The sequence below is a fragment of the Epinephelus lanceolatus genome, chromosome 21 (genome assembly GCF_041903045.1).
Source record: "Epinephelus lanceolatus isolate andai-2023 chromosome 21, ASM4190304v1, whole genome shotgun sequence".
In the NCBI taxonomy this organism is placed as follows: domain Eukaryota; kingdom Metazoa; phylum Chordata; class Actinopteri; order Perciformes; family Serranidae; genus Epinephelus; species Epinephelus lanceolatus.
In genome coordinates, this window is record NC_135754.1 from 33,748,087 (window position 1) to 33,771,856 (window position 23,770).

The 23,770-nt window shown below is 41.7% G+C and overlaps 1 protein-coding gene across 1 annotated transcript in view; it reads right to left on the minus strand.

Moving 5' to 3' along the window:
* Window positions 1–23,770, minus strand: part of myo1d (myosin 1D) — a 192,329-nt gene that overhangs the window by 152,720 nt on the left and 15,839 nt on the right. The gene's annotated exons all lie outside the window — the stretch shown is intronic.

The window sequence follows — 23,770 nt, forward strand, 5'->3', positions numbered from 1 at the left end:
TACAACCGAACTTTTGAGAACTGATACCATCCTGGTTTCGGTACAGTCAGATATGAGACCTATTATGCTCTTCCTTATTTTCTGTCAAATATATAATGTACATTATCGGATGTTTATATTAAATTTAAAAAGTTCAAAAGGTTTTTATTGTCAATTTGCTATATGTGCAGGACATACAGAGAATCGAAATGCTGTTTCCCTCTCACTTAGTACTAATGTTAAAAAAAAAAAAGCTAAATTGGAATAATAATAATAATACAATAGAAACAATATATACAAGTAAAATAAAAATAAGCAGTTTAACCAAAAGACAAGACACTCTAGAAGATATTCTAAACCTATGTACAATCAAAGTGCTCAAGGTGCATATTAGAGCAGCCTATGGGATGTACGTGATGTACGTAGTGCAGCAGATACGGAGTGGTGCAATGGTTAAAGTAAACCTGGCCAAAGTTTCAAATAATGAGGACGACAAATGATGATCAGCAAACTTCTTGTTTCTTTTTTCATGTGTGTGTCCCGATGTGATCATTCTGTGCCCCCTCTGTAAAGTCGGAGGTGTTTGTGGGTCCACTCAGGTGGAACTCTTCATGAGCTTCCACTTTGATGCCAGCATCACTACACAGGAGTGGAAATGTATGCACACATATTGTTGAAATTGCACTTCATTTTCTCAAGATATCTCAGGCAGTTCACTTTTGTTTTGTAAAAGCATGAATGTTTTCCAAATTAACTTCTTCACACTGAAAGAAAAGGAAACATTTGGAGGTGTTGTAATTCATACAGTAGGTTATCATGCCATGATTCTACAGGTCTGATCCACTTGAGACAGTGGCGCAGATGGGATTTTTATACATACACACATAAACACACACACACACACACACACACATATATATACATATACACATACATATATATATATATATATATATATATATATATATATATATATATATATATATACACACACACATACTGAAGCTGCAATAAACATTAGAATCTTGAGTTTTCTGACTGAATGAACATTGGTAAACAAAGGCCTACCTGATCAACACTAGCCATACATGATCAAACTGTTGCTGCTTACTAAAATATCATTATACATAGAAATAACAACATTAAAGATATTCACCTACAGCCTAGAATGATGTTATTTTACATTTAGCCTACTTCAGGTAAGTCCAAATGCCTTCTTATTATTCATTCAGGGACATCCATCATGCAGGAAACTTGGAAAGTAAGTATATAAAAGTAAATAATTACCCTTATTAACAGTATAAAATGTTAATTTGTGATTTTAGACTTTTACTTTATCACAAGATAAACATCAGCCATTGTAAATATGTTTATTAGGTACTAAAACTGCTGACATAAGCCATAAATAATACAACACTGAATCTATGTGTCCCATCTGTCCAAGGGGACAATTTGCATGTTACAATCTGACAGATGTTTGTTCTCACACGTTCTGTCCCTGTCAATGAGGAAGTCAATATAATAAAAGTTTCTCTCCCACTCCCTCACTTTCCATATGTGTTTCTGTTAATGTTACAGCACACAAGGACATGACAATCGTGTTCTTCCAGCTTTGTGACAACAGTTTGTCCCCTTCCTGTTTCAATATAACAATGTCCCCATCCACAAAGCCAGCTACATAAAGAAATGATCTCCCCAGTTTGGTGTGAAAGAACTTGACAGGTCTGCGCAGAGCCTCAACTCCATCCAATATCTTTTTGACTGGACAACAGCAAGCAGCAACTACACGGCTTTCAAGCCAGTAGTCCGCTTTGTGCCTCCTTTAAATTGACAAGCACGATCGAACGTTCAATGATTCGTGATGAGCGACTAGAGCGACCAAAGCTACCACAAATATTTTTGACAGTCGTGCTTCCTGGGCGTCCACGATAGACTTTGCCTCTTTGGAAGCTTCTGGTGTGAACGTACAGTTAGGCTTTCCATGTAGGCGCATGGAAGGGCAGGGAGGTTTGATCACTCTGCCTTAGGCTTTCCTCATTATGCACACTGCAGGGTGGAGAGGTGTGATCTCTCTGCCAAAGGCGCTTGGAAAAGGTGTAGGCCCGAGGAAAGGCAGAGAGGCTCCAGAATAGAGCCATAGTGTCAAATATAATACTGCAAATAGAAAAACGTTTTTTTGACGAAAGTGTTCCTTATTTAGAGTTGTCAAAATGATGCGTTAATTTAAACTAATTAATCACAGAAAACAATAATGTGTTAAAAAATGAACGCTGATTCATTGCGCTCAGTGGTGCCCTTTGATGCAGTTCAACAATGAAGGCCACAGTGGCTTTGTCACATGATGGGGGCAGAGGAGACGACGCTGCTCGGCCCTGCGAATGGAACATTTACATTTAAAAAACTCCCAGATGGAACTCTTGATAGGAGCACAATTCTCTGCAGTTTCTGCTGTAAGGAATTTACATACAGTCGGAGAACTTCAAGCCTGAAATGTCTGCTAAGTGCAAAGCTTTTAGCAGTGAACCTGGACGTCTACGCTAGCACAGCCTCTGATGCTAACGCTAGCAGCCTGTCTTGTCAAGCCACGCTCAGCCAGGAGTTCAGACGCAAGCTGAGTCAGTCTACCTGTGACCGACGACCTAACTTCCTTGCAAAATGGACTGCAATGGACAGCAGACCAGTTTCAATGGTAGAGGACAGGGGGGACAACTGTGTGTCCAAAATCCAGTAGCAATACGACACATCTGCCAAAATTCATTTGAATTGAAAATTTTTTAAATACTTTCACAGCATAAGTTCATGTATGCCACAGAGTATGTGATTAATTAGATACATTTTTTTAACCCCTTGACAACCCTACTATCACTATGACATTGCTGTAATATCCTGGTGTCTATATACTTTTAGAGATTGGAGATATGCTGTAGCTCTATCTCACTCCGTCACACAATCTCTCCCTCTCTCCCTGCCCCAGGCCACATGCCTGACTTCCTTCCTCTCCAAAGCGGCCGAGGATCCCAGTTTCTCTCCACAGAAGAATGGCCTCTTTCTTCACAGCTGCCAAACCTCTGCCGCTGCCTCGCAAACAAGGCCAAAACCATATTATTCCAAAACAATCCTAACAGCCCTGTGGATCAATACGCATTTGTGATTGTGGCTTTAAAGCAGCTGCCAGACGAAATCAATCAAGCACTGTTATTTGCTTAAAGTCGTGCCAGATACTGAGATATTATTTCTTTAAATTAAAATGCTGACTTGTTGTTAGGACGATAAATCTAGAGTGTTGTGCAGTTAGCGCAGTATTTGTCAACCTAAAAGGCCTTCAGCACCAAACAAAACATTTAGGGTGAGGCTGCAGACGAATGTCCGTGACACTGATGTTGTTTATCAGTGTTTCCTAAACCTCCAGGTTATATGCAGAATTAATGTATATTCAAACAGTAGATAGAAACAACACTGCTTTACCACCACTGTATGTCCCCAACACTGTGCAGCACTGTATGTGCTCAGATTAGCTCATCTGTGTGTGTTCAGATTTGTATGTGAGCATTCATACTGTATGTCAGGCCATGTACAAACTGCCACGACTGGCTTGACAATGACATGGGATGCTCATGTGTCCTGGACAGGGACGGACTGCCAGAGCATGGTGGGATAAAGATGCAGAATAAAATGCTTCGGTTTAAAATAAAGCTAATTTCTAACATCAAGAAGAGAAACAATATTCACTGAAGTTTGGAAGATAATTCACACTACAAATCACCGCTAATCACTTGAAGAGTTATGCATCTGTTTAAAGAACACATTGAAACCACACCTGCCTGGAAGAAGAGCTCATAATGAATGCAAAAGACTGAACTTTGTAGCATGCACGCTTCACACTGCATAGAATAAGCAGGTCCACCGTAATTTCTCCAAGCAGCCAACATGCTGCAGCTACAGAAAAAGGCCCATTGTGCCCCCCTCCCCTCAGTCAGGAGGCTGCTGTGTGCCCGCTCCATTGTTCAGATGTCAATCGGAGGTCTTTGTCTGAGACCTCTCCCCCTACATGGGCCAACACAGCGAGCTTCCCACTTAACCCACATGTACAATAGCTTCTGGTCAACAATGGTTTACATGATGGGAGGGGTGTTTCTGAAGCCCCAGCTGGGTGTGCATAGACAGAAGGTGACAGGGTCTGCTGTCTGTACAGGTGTTTCCCAAACTGGACACTGAGCTGGTCCCAAAGAGGGGATATAGGGAAACTGATGTGGGCACCAACCTGAACTAAAGATGGCTCATAAACACTTTGTTGTGCTGTTCACATTCAATATATTCAAATATGTTACTCATACTGAGTGATAAAAGGAGGTGTACACACTTTGCTTTTACTGTTAATACAGAGGTCGATATTGCTTAAGAATATCTGCATGTATTAAACCACTGTGGACAGCAGTGTTGGGAATAATTCCACTACTACACTTTGAATGAGTTGAATGAGTTCCCTCTGAGCAGTAAGTCACTAAAAGAGTCTGAGAAGTCCGGGGCTGTTCATAAAAACATTCAGGACGCCACAGTTTATTCCACACTACTGAAGCTGCTCCTCTTTTTGGAACCACCATGGAGTCAGTAATAATTTTGCTTTCAGCCATGCTTGTTGTTGCCGTGGGTAACAGAATGACGTCAATATGAAAACAAGTCGAAATATTGCAAGTATCAGAATATCAATTTTTCATACGATATTAAAGATTATACTGGTATCACCGTCAGCGAGATGATATGGCACACCCCTACCCACACAGTGCCACAGCAGCACTAAAAAAAATACAGCTATATGTGCGTTAATAAGAGAACTGAAGCAGGTATTTCAAGTCAAGCAAAAGTTACCTTCCCTATACAAAATTATTTTTATACAGAGTAATTGGTTAAATAATTCCATTAATTTTGAGAGAAGTACTAGTAACTGTAACTCATTTTCAGTAACTTGCACAACACTGGTGGGCAGCGCTATAAGTTAACCAGCAGCAGTGATTTATGGCAGCATTTTTGCATCAATGTGATGAAATGTAAGCCTGACGATTTCTGTCTGTAGATGCAAGTCAGAGGCAACAGGCTGAAATTAAATACCATAATTCTTAATATTAATATTAAATACATAATCATCAAGTACTAACTCTAAATGATGTCTTCATCATATTTCCAAAAATGTATACAAAGATGAATTTGTATTTTTGCTGTGATGACAATCAGAATTAACTCAACTAAAATGTCCTTATAAATATCCAACTCAATTTATGTCCAACTCTAACCTGTCTGTTAATTTATAACATTTAAAACCTGGAGCAACATCACTTTTCTTGTGCTGCTTTCAGATGCCTTTCACAAGTATTTAACCCTTTGAGCCATGAGCAAATTGTTGCTATTTCTGACAAAAACATGGGGGGAAAAAAAGGTAATGAGAAAGAAATATTCCACAAATTGCAAAAAAAAAAAAAATCTAGATATAAAAAAATATTTTGAAAAAGTTTTGGAAAAACTAGGGAAGAAATATATCTAACTATCATTATTGTATATTTAACATTATGGTCCAGGTCATTTTCTTGTTTGTTTGCTTGTTATTAACTTTCTTTCCTTTTTTTTTTTTTTTTTTTAAGAAATGTTACACAAATTGCAAAAAAAAAAACTAGATTTAGAAAATTATCTTGAAAAAAACAGAGAAAAAAGAAAAAAGCAAGGGAAAACTATATTATTTAGTTATTACATTTTAAAATAATGTCAGAATTATTATTAGAATATAAATTTTTAAGCACTTTCCAGGTCATTTCTTTGTTTGTTTTTTAACTTTCTCTTTTTACTAATTTCCTTCAATTTCTTTGGGTCATTTCTTCTGTCGTTGCTCATTGCCTTCTTTCCAATGTTTCTGAAAGAAATCAAGCTCATTTGTCCAGACTTCATAGGGTTAAGCAGCCCTGATTATTTGTGCAGTCACGCAAATAAATACAGCTGTTACAGCAGGTTGAACCCATTACAGAGACTTTTTTCTACCACAGGAACGACGATGACTCTACCACAGAGATATATAACGTAATTGAACATTTGCGAAATGTCTAGATTCTGTTAAAAAATGACATGGTGTTCAAGAAAAATAATTACCTCATTGAAGCATGAGTCAAGGGGATATTTGTTTAAGCATTATCACCGGGAGTGTCAGTCTGGTGTTGTGGTTTTTATTTATCCACCCAATAACAAAACATTACACACTGGACAAACAAACCACAAATCAAACCGTCCGACCAACATCGCATCGATTCTTTGTGGAGCTTCAGAGCAAATCAGTGAAAGGCCCAGAGGTGCCCTGGTGGTTTTCCCCCACCTCTCCCTTTATAAATAGCATCTATGAGTCATGTTTGCGAAGAGAAGAGAAGAATCAATCAGTGTGAGCATGTCAGCGGAGACACAGGGTCAGCTGATCCATCTGTTCCACTCTCATTTAGGAGGATTTAAATGGACACACAGGACAGAGATTAGAGAACCTTATGGGCCGTGATAGAAATGCCTAGAAATGCTATTTATAGTTGCATGGAAGCTGACTCAGATTTAAACTGGTAACAGTCATCTTCCTGTTTGTTTTTTCAAACTGAATTGAGCCATCTGAAGCGGTGGGTTAGATAAAACAGTGAGATATGAGTTAAAGTTTGAAAGTGCATAAAACTGAAAAAGAGGGTCCATAAAGCTGCAGGTGTAACAGCGAAACTCCCTCTACATCATCCTCCATCTCCCCCTTCATCTCTCTGACTGTCCAGCTGTGAGGGGAAGTGTGTCTGAACCGGTCTGACCCGCAGCTGTGTGATCTATTTCCAAGAGGACCCCTCCCAAGAGCTGCCAGGAAATGAGAGACAGACAGGCAGACAGACAGAGGGGCTAAAGTAGGCATGAGGAGAAAAAGGGAGGACGAAAGAGCATACGTGAAAGCAGCAATTTTGTTCTGTGTGATTGTGAGATTTCTAAAGATTCATGTACACTCTGATGCCCACTGAGGGATGTGCCAGTGTGTCACAGTTTCATGCTGCTTTCATTGTGCAGCTTTGTTGGATTCTGCAAAACAACTAACATCAAATACGCTCAACAAAAGCAGGTAGGCTGTTCCAAGCTAAAAGCTCAGGTAGGCAGTTTAATTTGGGAGTCACTGGGCCAAAATCCAACAACCTTGAGCATGCTGTAATTCAAGTGGTCTGAGAGAACACTAGACTTCTGTACTTCCTCTTGGCTCTATTCAGGCTTTAGAAGATCTAGCCCCTGACAGGAGAGTTTAGCCAGTCACCTTTTCAGCGAGAGTATCTGTCAATCCTGACCTCACCGCCATGTTGAACACAGTCAAACATTCTCATTTTACAGCTAAACATCCACCTGTCTATCCATTTTCATCCCTTTATCCAGGGCTCAGTCACCGAGTCAGCAGGCTGAGCGAGATGCTACAGACATCCCTCTCCACAGCAACACTTTCCACCTCTTCCTGGCAGATCCCGAAGCGTTCGCAGGCCAGATGAGGTGTACAACCCCTCCAGTGTGTTCTGGGTCTGCCCAGGGCCTCCTATCAGTTGGACATGCCCGGAAAAACCTCTAAACAGTACACTAAAATATGTCTCTGAAGGAACAGGCAATGCAGTGACAATCTTGGTTCATATTTGATCAGCGCTGCCTCATCTGACAGTTTGGCTGCAGTTCTTTAGCAGATTGACATGATTTTGAGACTATCTAACTATAGATACGGGTGCCCTCGCTTGTCTGGCTTTGATGATTGCTTTTCGGTAATGACTCCCAACTTTCTCCCATCTGCTGCGCAGGGTTTCTCTCACTTCTAGGTTGGCATCTGTTACCACAACAGCGGCTTCTGCTCGGGTCTCCATCAGATCCCCATAGGCTCGTTGTAAGATGGTACTGTTGGTCATTCTCCTTTTGGACGAGACCTTGAGTAGGCTACTGGTGTACACCTTGCCTGTGCATATGAGATGATGTCAGAGGCGCCTGCTTCCGATCTTGACTCGTTCAGTCTGCTGGTGCCCATCCACTTACCGGTTGCGGTAATAGATGCGCTGATAGATGATGAGGTAACACCTCTGCTGCTTTCACATATCAGCGGGTTGCCAGTTAGGACTGGTGAGTTAGGTCTAGAGACCTCAATTCTGTCTGCTCCTTCCTCCTCTTCCTCTGAGTTCTCTAGCAATTCACGATTTTCTGCATCTCTGTTGTGCATGGTAGCAGAGCTGGAAGCTTTTAACTTGGTTCGTTTCATTGACTGAGCAACTCGTTTGAGTTCTTCCACCAGTTCAGTGTCTTTATTCATACTGCTCTTTCTCCTTTAGTCTCGCCACCAGACAATCAGAGATCTCCGCCTTCTGATAGTCTGGGGACACTCCTTGCTAAAGTGTGTTTAACACACGCCCTCCCGGAAATGTGCGCTTAACTCTGTTTTATCAAACGTGTGCTCAGTCCACAAGATTGTGGAAATGAAGGACTTACAGCTTTGTTTGAAACTTTTAACGCAGTCGGACTATGTTTACGAGCACAAGAGTTCAGTGAGCCACCGAAGGACCGCCCTGCGGATTTACTATTGGTTCTGCAACGTAGGGAGTTTTTTTAAACTCTGAAATTGTATCCGCCCATCTAAACACAAAATCAGGGAGAAAGACATCAGTCTTTAGTTAAGCAAAGCATCTAAAGACTGACTTGTGAGTCTATTTCTCCTTGGGACCACCATCATGTGGTGATGATTTGTGATTTTAGCTGAGAGTTTGATGTTGCTATCATGGTTTTGCCCAGGGCTGCAGAGGACTACTGTGTGCCCCAAAGTATGCTTGCTGGGCCTAAAATTGGACAGCAATGTTGGAATCACTGTTGACCTCCTATGGATGTTTGGTAGACTAATTCTTCTTAACTGGAAGGAGTGTAAAACAGGCTGCGTCACTCAGGACTCTTGGCTGAAGGAGTACCTGGACTTGCGAAACATGGAACGGGCAGCCTGCCGTTTAAAAGCCTGTTTATGGGCCCAGAAGACCACTGGGACACTGTCTGTACACATTGGCCTCCAGTTCAAAAGGCTTGGATAAAATGGATGTATGAGATCCAGTGTATGTTATGTATGTTATTCCTCCACCTTTGCTCGCTCAGTCAGACCCTCACAGACACACACAACTCTGCAAAGAGGTTAAAATCTTCAAGGATTTGTCTCACACAAAAACAGAAGAGAAATGTGACCAGTGTTTTTCACTTTACCAAAGAACTTTGTCTGAACCAAAAATACCAGAGGAACACTAATGCCACACACACACACACTGATACACAAACCTACAGCATGTATACACACACACGCACTCTCTCCCCTCAGATGTGAATTACAGAGCAAAGCTGAGCACAACCACTGTCTCCAATCTTGTTTGGGTGGGTCTTTTTTATGGTTAACTTTGGGAGGAGCGCGAGCGATTTATGACATTTTCTCACCAACAATCCCTCCCCTCTCCCCTCACAAAAAAGACATTAAGAGGTAAATGTGACGAACGTAATGATGCGAGAATGCCACCCTCAGCCTCTCTACCCCAAGGCTGGACACACTGGGGTAATTATGACATTTTATATAATTGTCAGCCTCTAATTAACACTCAGATTTGTCACAAATTCACAATCACAATCTTTCAGCAAGACAGCAGAAATCCAAGTTACAAAAGGCACACATGCTGAGCAACTCCAAAATAAAAAGCACCGCATCGGCGACCCATCGTAAAAACTTTATCGGCCTTTTAGCCTCCGCTGGTAAAATCAAATTCAAAGCAGACTTTAAAGGCTGAAGAGAAAGTTTATCCAGACTTAAATACTTTGTGTGTGTCCTAATCCATAAAAGTTGTCGTAATGAAGGAATCTGATTTACTTCTGGATCTGTATGGTGCAATCTGTGGCCCATATTGAGCCGGCGCACGTCGTCTTCGTTATGTGTTTGATCTTCAGGGTCAGTGTAGGAATTATGAAGGGTACAGAGATAATCTGTGTCTGTTCCAATTCCATCTCTGAGTTCATTACCATCACTGCTCTTGTTTAGACCAACAGCAGTATGCTTTGAGGCTTATCCCCACCGCTGCAGGCTGAGGGACATCTTGTAAAGACAATGAGAAGAAACAATCTGCTCTCCTATCCTGTAAATCAGAGGTTTTCAAAGTGTGAGGGGGCACAGAGGGAGAGACATGAGGGAAAGATACTGCATGAGCTTAATGGTGCACAACGAGGTAAATTCTGTATTTGTTAACCTGTACCTAATGTGTGACTAATGCGCACAACAATTTTTCATATTTGTCCAGCACTAAGTGAGAGGGCTGCAGCTGGCAGGCACGATACAGGCTGCAATGTAACTACTCGAGGCCTATGTGCAATGCCAATTTCAGTCCATTAAAAGTGCTTGTTTTTGCCACCGACAGGCTCGGATTGTTATTCTCAGCGTCTGACGACAACAAGGAAAGGATCCTGTAGAGACAGACCTTTTTGTTGAAGAGTTAGATCTAGGGATGGCCCTTGAAAGTCGAAGATTCAAATCATCAGTTGAAGACCCTCAGATGACTGAAATGGTTTCCCGAAATGTATTGTTTAGGCTGCTGACTCGCAGAAGACGGTCAGCAGAAGCAGCTGTGACACACGCACACACACAGAGGCAATTAAAATGAGGTCTTGTTGATTAACGGGTAAACTTAACTTGTCATTGCGTATTATGTGACATCCATTCATCAGCTCTCTCTGACAGCTATTGCTCCTTGGTGGCTAATAAAGACCTACTCTGCTGCAGGAACAAAGTTGAGGTTTAACATGACACTGGGCTTTTGTCTCAGACACATCAGTGTAGTTTTTATTTCTTGGACCCACCGGAATGAGTCAAAAGTGTTGCTCTGCTCCACCTTCCTCTCCCCTTCCCCACTCTGTTATGTACAGTGTGACAGAGGCCTCCTTCACGGTCTGCAGCCATCAGACATCTGGGCTCTGCATTAGGGGATTTTCCGCTGCTTTGTAAAGCCTGCTTAGTGCTAAACAGCAGCTCCCAGACTGTCTGTAGGAGACGCAGCCCATCAACACATAACACATCCACCCTCCCTCAGGCCCACATCAATCTCCTCCCAAATCAGACGAGGTAGTTTCCCTACTACCGACACAGCTGGCCTGCACTGAGGCTGGAGTGGGGAGACAGATTACGTAAGACTTTCATACAAGGCGTCTTGCTGTGCTCACAGTGAGGTTTTACAAATCCTGAATTGTGCATTTCACAACAAAGATGTTTCCTAGTCTAAAAATAAACATGATGTAACACAGACAAAACTGTGTGATAGAGTATCTTATGACCATTACATCATCTTTTTAATGTCCTGACGACAAAGGCTCCACTAAATCTTCTATTATCTAACAAAAAGGCTTTGAAGACAAAACTGTGTCCCACTTCCCCGCCCTCCAATGATGCCGTGTCTATCTGAGAATAGTGTCATGGAATTAGGGGAGAGCCACACATCCCACCTGTCAACACAACAAAAAGGTAAAACATGACGATGTGCAGGATGTGACACAAACACACTCAGACATGGATGATGCTGTTGTTGCCTCCCTCCATCACTGCAACAAGCCAGACAAGCGCAACTATCTCAGTGCAGTCTTAAACTTCTTTGCCTTGCAGGACACAACAGCAACAATAGAAATGATCATGATTAATTCCCCATACACATTGACATTTTTTATATTTTACCCAATACGTCTTTATATTATATCTTTACATATTACGGTAGGTGGCTCCACTGTTACTACTGTCTGTTTTAAAACAGCAAACTTTATTGATCTTTTAGATGTAGATGAGATCATGTGAAAATTGTGCCATATAATTAATTAAATAATCATATTATTTTATAAAATTCTGTTGTCCGATTTTATTCCAGTTACGTGACATATATGCACACATTATGTGCAACGTACCAGCTCTTGTATTCTGAATTTCAGCCACTGTGTGCATACTTCTTTCCCTGTCGACTAGTTGGTCAATATGTTCTTGTCCAACCAAATTCTCATTGGTCGGACAATCGCTGGTGTAAGATTAGTACAGTTTTGTGTCCACCAAAGCGCTCTTTTCCTGCAGCTACGCTTCTGAAAATGCCCATCTGGGGGTGCTTGAGAACGCTTTGGAGGCCAGTTGCTATGATGCGGAATATCCCTGAAGTAAAAGTATCAGCACAAGGTAGAGTACTCGCTCCAGATGAAGGGAAAGCTGAAGCACGGCAGAGAGGACGGACCTGCCCAGATTTTGCGCTAGACTTTTTCATCGCCGGTCACTTTGACCGACGGGGTCATAAAAATCCGGTCATAATCTATTTTTACCGATCATTTTAATTTTCGTTTTTAAATGATAATAAAGATATTCAAAGACATTTAGTTTTCATTCATTCGTTTTTAATAAATCCAACAAGCAAGTTATAAAGTGTGCATTAATAAGGACATGAACGAAAAGATGAACAGACACATCCACACACCGCAGCACTTCAGTTCGGCGTCTGGTCTATTTTTCATGCGAGCCGTAAGCGCTTCTGTCAAGCTGGATAGAGCGGATCATACCAAACAGGAAGTTGGACATAGAAAAGATGAGAGAATCCGGCCAATTTTCAAAATAAAATAACAACAGCACACACTGAGGAATGTGAGGAGAAAATACCGTGTTTATAATTTAAAATAACACAACTGCATAACCAAACACATTTTTCAAATACCTAATCACTTCATTACAATTTTAATTTTGTGTCACCGAGCCTACAGACATAACTACATGAATTAAATGGTCAGAACAATATGCCCTATTCATTTAGTGTTTATCCAACACGCTCAATACATGGACATGCAATGACAAATTGTCATTAACTTATTACGTTACCAAAAACGATTAAAATATGGCCTTACCCATGTTTAAAATGACCTGTTGAAGTGAAAAAACGAGTACTGACGGGAACAGACGAGTGGAGTCGATGTTTAACCGGCGCGGAGAGCGCAGGAGAAATGCGCTGCCTGTGTGGACAGTCAAGCGCCTGCGAGTATACTCGCAGGACTTCTGTGGCACTACCGCATCTGGTGTGTCCAGGCCGTTATGTCAACAACGCTACATGAAGCAGATGAATGACTTTTTCTCTGCAGTGTGAAAACGGCAGCCACTTAAACCACTGACTGTGCACTCCGCCGCCAAGTGGGCAGGGGTGGTAATTGCAACCGGTCAAAATGACAGACAGGCTTCAGATTTTCCGGTCATTGTAGTAAAAAAACAGTCAATGACCGAGAATATCCGGTTAACGTGACCCCTGGACCTGCCGGTCTATGTAGTAGGGATAGACCGATATGGATTTTTTAGGGCCGATGCCGATACCGATTTTTTTCCATCACCCTTAGCCGATGACCGATTATGGACTGCCGATTTTCTTGAGCCGATATTTGGGGCCGATACTGCTTTTGCTCCCTCAATTTACATCAAAAAAATGACACAATGATAACAAATATTACAGGTCTCAAGTTTAAAATAAGAAACATTTATTGAACAGTAAAAAATACTAAAACAAGATAGAAAGTTGAGGTAGAACAGGTAGAATATTATTATTATTACTATACATTCAAATAAAAAAAAGAGTTCAGTGCTCTTAAATCTTCCAGTAATGTCTTTATAAAATAAACAAATATTTAAGCTGAAGCATAAAAAAAACAACAACTACTGTACACAGTAGGATTCGCTGCATGTGCGCTGCAGGGTCTTCTGGCAACACAGAGCTGCCCGTGGATGCCTGTCTGTAAATCATGCCAGGGAAAAATAAATCCGCGAACCCACGCGCGTATCGGCCGATGCCGATACAAGTAAAAAAACTCAAATATTGGCCCGATATATCGGCCGGCCGATGTATCGGTCTATCCTTACTATGTAGCCAGCAGTATTAACTTCTCCTCCATTGTTGATGTTGTTTAGCACGTTTATTTCATTCATTCATTTATTTTCCGTCACCGCTTATCCTGTTAGGGGTCACGGGGGGGCTGGAGCCTATCCCAGCTGACACTGGGTGAGAGGAAGGGTTCACCCTGGACAGGTCACCAGACTATCACAGGGCTGACACATAGAGACAGACACCATTCACACTCACATTCACACCTACGGACAATTTAGAATCACCCATTAACCTGCATGTCTTTGGACTGTGGGAGGAAGCTGGAGCACCTGGAGGAAACCCACGCTGACACAGGGAGAACATGAACCCCCCCCCCAACCTGGGCTCAAACCAGGAACCCTCTTGCTGTGAGGCCACAATGCTAACCACTGCGTTGTTCAGCACATGTAATGTTAAAATGTGACAATTGGACTTTGTGTTATTTGTGCTGCCAAAGTTGAACATTTTCAGCTCTGAGCGACCAGAAGAAAAATGCAAACAAGCAGTGCTCAGTGCAGAGTAGACGCTCACCGCCTCATCACGCTGCTGGCATTTGTAGCAGAGTGTAAATACACTGCACACCCTTTGCAAAGAATTAAAAAATATACACAGGCCTCAGGAAAAAAAAACACTGGTAAACACAAAACAGGCTACCAGGTGGAGTGTGGCAAATTTAGTCAAACTAAAGATGACATGCAGACTTTCTGGGACCAAATCAAGCAGTTGAAGAGTTGGTAAAACCTCAGTGACCAGGAGTTTATTTAGTTGACAGCAGCCTCAGTGAAGAGGTAACTAATGAGTGCATTTTAATGGCTATAAATAAATTGATATCAGCCATAAATACCATAAAAAATGGGTTTGTCTTTGTCATTTAAATGTACATAGTTTTGTGGGGTACAATGCATGCAGCAGGTCAACACAATAGTAGTAGTTCACATGTTAAATTTGCATTTGTAATATATTTATGTGGCTTTAATTTATTTATTCCCCATGAACATGAAATGCTTTTATTTTGAAAGGGACAGCAGACAAACAGGTAACAGATGGAAATAGACAGAAAGGTAAACAGTGCGGTAATGTTAACATGGAGATAAACAACAGAAGATAAACATGTAATAAGGTCGAACGGGGCGAGTTTAACCAGTGTTTAGCTCCAGTCAAGAGGGCACCAAGGTATTAAGTGCATTATTTGTGTCTAACTGTTTATTAATTTTGATTTTTTTGTGTGTATTTACTAACTCTCTGGTGCTTTCAGAGCAGAGGTCACTGGAATATTTTGCCTTCTGTTTCTGTTGAGCTCTTACATTGGTCAATGAAGTAAAGGAGAACAAAATAAACTGCATAAGACCATCACTACAGGCATGTATTACATGACTCGCAAAATTTAAGACATATATCAGAATTGAAAACTGGAAGATGCTTCAAGTAGTATGACTGTTTGACTTTCCTTTTTGACAGGCGAGGTTATGGCAGCATGTCCACCAATTTCACCAGGTTTACTTTATTAAGAAGCACCTTTTCTGTCCCTGCATTACGTCATTTTTATGTCGATATTAACTTCACCTCTGCACCCAGCACACAGACAGCTTACTCAGTGTGTTCAGTGTAGTTTACATTCGTTTACATTTTCATAGTTTCTTTTCCCCTGCATGCACTCTGCAGGACTATGAAAACAATCCTCGGAGACAAAGCCATAGGGCCACACTTCAATAGTCCTCAGCAGCATGTGTTCCTTCCATTCACACTACAGGATGTTCTCATGAGGCTGCCAGCTCTGGGTGGTTATGGGAAATGGGAGCCATGTGTAAACAGCCTGGCTGCAGATCAGGTGGCTGACCCTCCTTCTTTGCTGACTGGGATCACAGCCATCCACCACACCCCTTTACACACACACACACACACTCACACATATAAAAATATACCGCCACCAAGCTGTGACTGTAACATGTATTTCCAGAGATGATTTGAATCTGATTACATTTCCAAAATTCAATAAAAAGGGCTTTCTGGTGAAATGACGGAGGGCTGCTGCTGCTGCTGGTGTGGGGGTGGGGGTTTGGACCTGGCTGCTGGTCTGGTGCAGAACCTGTTTATGCTTCAACACTGGCCAGCAGCAGCTGATGTAAAAATCACAGTGGGCTCGGTTATGAAAAGGGATGACTGGATAGATTTGGAGAAAAAAGACAGAAATGAATCTATCCAAAAGAACCAGACATTACTCAACGTGCTATTTCAGGAAGGCGTAACAATTTCTAGCAGGGTTAAATGAAGAGCACGAGAAGAGACAGATGGACAAAGAATAATAGAGGATAGACAAAAGAGGGAGGGAAATGGACGATGGCATTATTAACTGTACAGAGCAAAGACTTGCTCCTTTAAAGACAGTGGTGGAAGTACCAAAAGACAATGTAAAAATACTACATTACAAGTAAAGGTCCTGCATCTAAACGTCTACTTAAGTGTGTGTGTGTGTGTGTGTGTGTGTGTGTGTTCCACGTTTTTCTCCTCACTGACTTGGTCAATCCATGTGAAATTTGGCACAGTGGTAGAGGGTCATGGGAGGATGTGAATGAAGCAATATTACATCAATTGGCCAAAGGGGGACGCTATAGCAACCGATTGAAATTGCAAACTTTGAATGGGCATATCTCATGCCCCGTATGTCGTAGAGACATGAAACTTTGCACAGAGATGCCTCTCCTCTTGAGGAACACAAGAACCCATAACTTCCGCTTATATAGATTTTCCGCCATTTTGAATTTTTGGAAAAACACTTCAAATCGATCTCTTCCTAGGAAGTTTGAGCGATCTGCATGAAACTGGGTGAACATAATCTAGGGACCAATATCTAAAGTTCCCTCTTGGCAAAAGTTGGAAAACTTACTAAAACTGAGCTTCTATAAGGCAATGAATATTGCGGAGGGCGTGGCTCATCACATAAAGGTGTATAACATCTCAAGGGTTTCACCCATCACCACGCAACTTTGTAGGCATATGACCACACATAATCTGAGGGGACCCCTCCATTATTGACCCCATCAAACAAAATGGGGGCGCTAGAGAGCTCATTTCTTATCTAGGCCTAACCGCCATATGGATTTTTACTAAACTTGGTAGATATGTAGAACAGGACGCCTCAAGGTGACTGGAGAAATTTAACTCTAATTGGCAACTGGGTGGCGCTATAACAACAGAAAAATGCTTAAAAATGGCTAAAATGCGACCGATCGCTGTGGCTCCCCCTGTGGACCAATGTTGAGTTTTTTTTCTGGTATTATTCTGGTTTTTTGGTATGACTAAGTCATGCAGTGTTTCCGCTACATTCATTTAGCAGCGGCACCACCACCACTCTGAGACATCTGTGCACTTGCACAGCGCAGCAGACAGTGTAGTGAGGAGAGCAGCGGTGAGGGGAGGGGGGAGTGGGGGAAGGCTCCTATTTAGGGATGCACCGAATATATTCGGCCGAATATTGCAAAAAAACACACATTTGGTATTCGGTGGAATAAGTGAAAAACAAGGCCGAATAATAGCGACATGTTTTGATAACGCAATCAAACAGCGTGCGGTGACGGATGGAGTAAAATGTCGGCAGTGTGGCGATATTTTAGTCCATCCGTCACCGCACTCGCATTTGCGACTAAAAATAGTTTTTTGCGGGCAAAATAAATCATTCAGCACGCTGTGTGAGTACAGTTTTCAACCGGCAGCAGAAACGAAACGGCGAATCCCGCCAGTTGTGGGTTGAACGGGGGTCACAGACGCAGACAGGACGTATTCCTGTCAAATACGGCGGCGCATGATAACGGCTTACCAGCGACGGAGAAGTCCGGCTCCAGGTGAATAACTTGTTGTCATGACTGCCCAAAAGTACCTGAACGGCCGAGCCGTGGCGGCACACAGTATGTGGCGTGTCAGAGGAGACACGAGCCGTTCACATTTCTCTCTTTGTGGCAGGTAACGGCCCACAAACCTCACCGCACTTTAGGGACTGTTCTTTACTTGTCAGGGGAGGAGGGTGGCTGGTTGAATTTTATTTATTTATTTTATTTTGACCCCCCCTATGTTCATCACTGACTGATGCTGTTTTTGAAGTATGAATAAGTCAATAAGTAATTTATTCCATTGAAATATCATTGATGTATTATAGAAAAGTGATTTATCTTTTTATAAATGACAAAAGGCACATCTGCTTCATTTTTGCTGTGGTATCATGATACTACTCAGAACCATGATACTTTCATTGGTATCGTACCGTAGGTCCCAATTTTGGTACCGTGACAACACTAATCTGGAGGGGGTTCATCTGCAAAAACTAATGAAAAACTAAAAAACGGCATTCGGTATTCGGTACTCGGTATTCGGCCAAGGGATGTCTCTCACCCCCTCCCCCCGCCACCCTGCTGCTGAAAAAAATCCTAGAGGAAACACTGTCATGGTATGGTATGCTGTACATAATCACGGAAACTGTCAGTGTGTCATTCTGTCAGTCAGTCATTCTGTCTGTCCCACGTTTTTCTACTCACTGACGTGGTCAATCTATGTGAAACTGCACATAGGCATTGAGGATTGGCATAGGTAGAAGGTGACAAAGCTACCAATGGGTATGGACTAGTTAATAAAAACAATACACACTTAAATTGTCTTGTGCTCTGCATGTCTTGTGAGGAACGACATCCCATTCGTGTGTGTATTTTTATATCAATACGGTCGGAATGTTGGAATAAAAAATTGAGAAGAAAAAAATATTCATTTTTGGGGACTTTTTAGACAGGAAGTTATACTTTGGTAGAACTGCTAACACCTGAAAACTACGAAAAGAGAGCACAAGTAGACTCTACTTTTTTGTAAAGGGTTTTGTATTGTATTTTGTAAGCCTATTGTGTTTTTAAAATCTAAAACCTTAATTTGAAAACAAGCTAGTTAACTGGCTGTCTGTGAGAGCATACTGCGTTCATTTGAGGAAAAACAAATTTTGCTCTCTTTTTCTGAATTAACAAGACCCTGGGCTTCAACACTCATGACAGCTGTACAAGGGCTGAATACATTTTATTAAGGCTTAAAGTTACACATAATTAAGGGCAGGCCTCTTTGAGTGACAGGCTGTCTGCTGATAGGGTCCTTAACTTCTCAGACAGATCCACCCCTTACTCCTCCACGGCTCCAAAAAACCAAGATGATCTCAGCCGAAATACCAAACTCGAGGCTTCAAAACAGGAGTTCACAAAGCAATGGGTGATGTCACAGTAGCTACGTACATTATTTTTTACAGTCTATGGAATTAAGATTAAGATTAAGATTATTACCTCAGAATTCTGAGAAAAATAATATGGAAAAAAAATTCTGCTCTTATTTTTCTGATTTCACAAGACAATTCAGAAGAAACAAGATTATTATCTTGTTAATTTAGCCTTACAGGAGCTTTTCTCAGAATTCTAGGATAATAATCTCATTAATTCAATAAAAACAAAGCAGATTTCTTTCTTGAAAACTTTTAACAATAATCTTGGTAATTCAGAAAAACAGCGCAGAATTTTTCCCTAAAAATCTTTCTCAGAATTCTGAGATAATCTCTTTTATTCAGAAAAACAGGGCCTTTTTGTTTCTTGAGTGAATGCATTACCCTTCTAGATGAATGGACAGCAAAAAAAAAGTACAATATTTCTTCCTGAAATGTACCGACGTATAAGTATTAGGTAGCATCAAATGGAAATACTCAAGTAAAGTAAGAGTACCTCAAATTTGTACTGTAAGTCACAGTACCTGACTAAATGTACATAGCTACTTTCCACCGTCTAAAGGTTGTTAATGGTAAAATGTGTGCATTGAATAGTGTCAGTAGGTAATCCAGCCCAATGTTTGAGTGTGTGTGTGTGTGTGTGTGTGTGTGTGTGTGTGCGAAGTGATGTGAGGCCCTGGCTGTGAAAGTGAGTAAGCTCTTCCACCCCCACAGCGGCTCAGGGCTCAGCTCCAACAGGTGGACAGAGAACAATGCAGCGCTGAAGGAAACAGAGGATGACATCACAGCCACCCAGGACACACAAACATACACAAAGGAAACACCCGCACACACACACACACACGAGCAACATCAGCCATCTGAGTCACATGCATCATTAGGGATTCCCACACAGGACGCCATGCAAGCTGATTCCTGAAAAACGTAATGCTTGGTGCCTCAGTGAATGAGGGTCAAAGAGGAGATAAGAGCGTTGCATGAATGCATCCCGTCTCTTGTGTTATGTGTGTGTGTGTGTGTGTGTGTGTGTGTGTGTCGGAGAACAAGGCTTCTGGGAAGTTGTGTCTGGGGGTAATGTTGCAGACAGAGGATGCGGTTGCTTGCTAAATCATGAGCCAGACAGCTTTAATGTGACGCCCAACAACATTACATCCTTAAGTGAGACAGTAACAATGGCCGGAGTGAAGATTCTTCTTTCAGGGTGATCGTTTGCAATTCAAAGATACTAAAACTGTGCACAAGATGATACGTTACCTGACCTGACAGAGACTGAAACCTTAAATTTCCTCCGTGATGAACAAGGTCATCAAGACAATAACTAAGTCTTGGTACTGATACCACACAACCTTTTTTTTTTTTTTTTTTTTTTTTTTAACAAAACCCTTTCATTACCATACAAAAGGTTTAATGCAGTTCGATAATACTGCTGAACTCACGACAGACAGTTAAGAAGTATCATCAAAATTATGAAAATCGATGCAGCAGAGCAACAGATCCAGAGTCCAGTCTTTTTTCATTCCGTATACTTTTCTTCCCTGCCAAAAACTGGCGCCTACATTACCCACAATGCAACTTGACTGTTGACAGTTTGGCTGCAGATTGGGGTGTGTTCAAGAAGGTTAAAAAGAGGAGAAGTCATGGCCTCATATTACGTTCTCTCACTGGGTATGACACTCGATAGTGGGCGCACTAAAAAATGGGAATGATGAATTTGTTTCACTGATGAGTTTGAATATATTTCATACGGAAAATAAAGATATGGGTGAGAATAGCAGTTCTGCAATTATTTCAAAGGTTTCTATATGAAAACATTTTATTTTGTATCGGCCAGCGTCAATTTGAGTGTACCCACAAAGTTCTGCCAGGCTGAGAGCACCTGAGCAGACACCATCCCTTTATATCCAGCGTTCTCTGCCGTAACCCTCCAACATCACAGCTCCAGCTACACTGTGCATGTGTCAGACCCCAGGGAGCGTTTCCCAGCCTTCATTTAACAGCTTTGAGTGTGTTATGCTTGTAGCAGCTAATGTAGCCTCGAGCTGATAGCCTGAAGCAGAGATGAGCAGTGGGATACAGAAGTCTGCTAAGCTCACTTCTTTCTAACTCTACACCAGCCGATCTTTTTTAACCTTTAAATTTATAGTCTTCAGCCCCGGTTGACACGAATAATCAGACTTCACACTCAAGGCTTTAAACAAACCTTCTGCAGTAGTATTTTCCAAGATCTGCTAAAAGGGGTGTTTCATTGCTTCTTTCGACACTGATATATTTGCTGATGTTACAAAATCTGCCATGATGCCGTTTTGATTCACTTTAATTCTGTGATTGATGTGAAACGATGTCTTTTTCTTGGCTGCGTACCATTATCTGCCTGGTGCTTGGCTGCTAACACTGTTTGAATGTTTAAGATGGAGGTGTGCTTGGATGGAAATGGTGCCATGGGAATTTCAAAATAAAGGTGTATCTTACGGATGACAATATGTATCAACGTTTTCACTTTGCATCGACGATACTGGATCGATCACTGAATCGATATATATCGATCCAGATCGATGCATCATCACACCCCTACGTGACTAATGTTGTCTTTCATGTGATCAGCTGCTTCATTCACAATCTTTTAATTGTTTTTGTGCTTTGGCAACACACGTTAAATGTTGTGTCAATAAAGCCTGTTGAATTGAATTGAATTGAATTGAATTGAATTGAATTGAATTGAATTGAATCATCGGGTGGAGATCCCTCAGTCGACTGAAGGCCAATTTCCACCAGATGCGTGTTGGTTACGTCTCCGCTCCGGCACGGCAGCGGAGCCGATAGGATTCCATTCTAGTCAATGTGTGTGTTTCCACCAGCTGCGGCTGTGCTGCGTTCCGGCTCCGTCTCAGCTCCGGCACTCCGGAGCCCTCCGGAACAGATACGCAGGACTTCTATTTTTGCCGGACGCCGGAGCACAACGCAGCAATTCAGCACAGAGCAGATCGTGCCGGGCAGGAAGTCGTGCACAGAAACACGATAAAACATCCGGTTAATTTTCAAAATAAAATACACAGTGTTCACGGCGGATCATATTTCCCTGCACTACACCTTAAAAACTACATAATGGGCAGAGGCAGGCCTGAAGTCAACAGGTCAGAGGTTTTCAGACATCATTTCACCCCGTGAACACCATGGACGAGGAGATATTAATCATGGCCTTTTTTTGTCACTGTGCTGCGTGGTGTACTTCTGGAGATGTTTTGGTCCCCAGATTTTGCTAAGGCTCAGAGACAACATTATCTTATTTTTCTGCTTAGAAGTAGTGAATTTACAGCTCACAGCAACTTAATGCACTTTTCCGATCCGTCGTTAGCGCAGTTAGCTTGTTTACTATATTAGGGAAATGTCTCTGTCACACTGAACGTCCAGCTCAGCCCCGATCAAACACTTCTCCCCTTTAACAAAATATGCCAATTCTACAACGATGCATAATGCTGTCCTAACAAACTCAACTGTTCAAGAACTACTTTTAGACTATTTAATTTGGGCAAACTCACCACAAGGTCTATTTAGAAGCTGTTCCTCAGCTTTTATGCTGACATGGAGGAACATCTACAAGTCTATCCATCAACTACAACCACGTGAAATGATTGAAAGCCCCAGAGCAGAAACTGAATGAACCTTGAGTCGTTGTTTCCACAATCAAGGGTAGACTTTCAACCTCAGCTTGCAAAGTTACGTTTTAAATCAGAAAATATCTCGTCACAGAGTAAGTAAACATCTGACCAAGCATTCAATGCCAATACTTGATGCTACAGACACATTTGAAACTTAAAATATCTTGGTTGAAACATACTAAGTCTATACGTAACACACACATCTTACAATGTGTAAGAGGACTAAAGTTATCAGAGAAAATGGTGAAAGGCAGGGTCCAAATCAAACTATGACACAAAGGCACCAAGAGAAGAACAAAAACATGAGCCTGTGCTAAATGGCCTGCTCCCGACCCCGCCTGCCAGCTCAGGCAGTCCACAAATGAGACGTCTCTGTTGAGCTGGTGAACTTATTTTAGGGGGGAATAAAGCTACACAAGCACTGCCCCTGTTTATGTAAGGATGGTAATGTGTTTCAGATTACAGATGGTTGTATGGAAATTCTTGTGGCGAGACTGGACTTTTCACTATTGGATTGCAGGAGAGCAGGCCTGCGAAGCATTTCTCAAAAAGCCTTCTATGAACCCGTCAGTTCAGGGGAGACTCTTTTTTCTCCATGATTAGTGAGACATCTCCTGGGAGTGTCGGTCTGAGGCACTGAGGCAGCACTTGCATGTGGAGTTTTCATGAAGTTTGAAGAAGAATATTTCACTTATGTAATTGGCCAGACTCTGTCCCTTTAAGCCTATGATTGAAACTTTCCCGTTGCACTCCCTTGCTGCTGGTCTCGCCAAGAGAAAGAGCTACTGGGCAAATGAGCAGGAAGCTAACAGGAGGACACCATCTATCTTAGCGTTCATCTATAAATATTTCTCTTCCAGTCACTGACTACCGCTAAGAGGAAAAAACTTTAATAAGCGGGTTGGGATTAAATATTCTTAGAGGCATTTGCTGCGCAGTATCATCCATTTTCA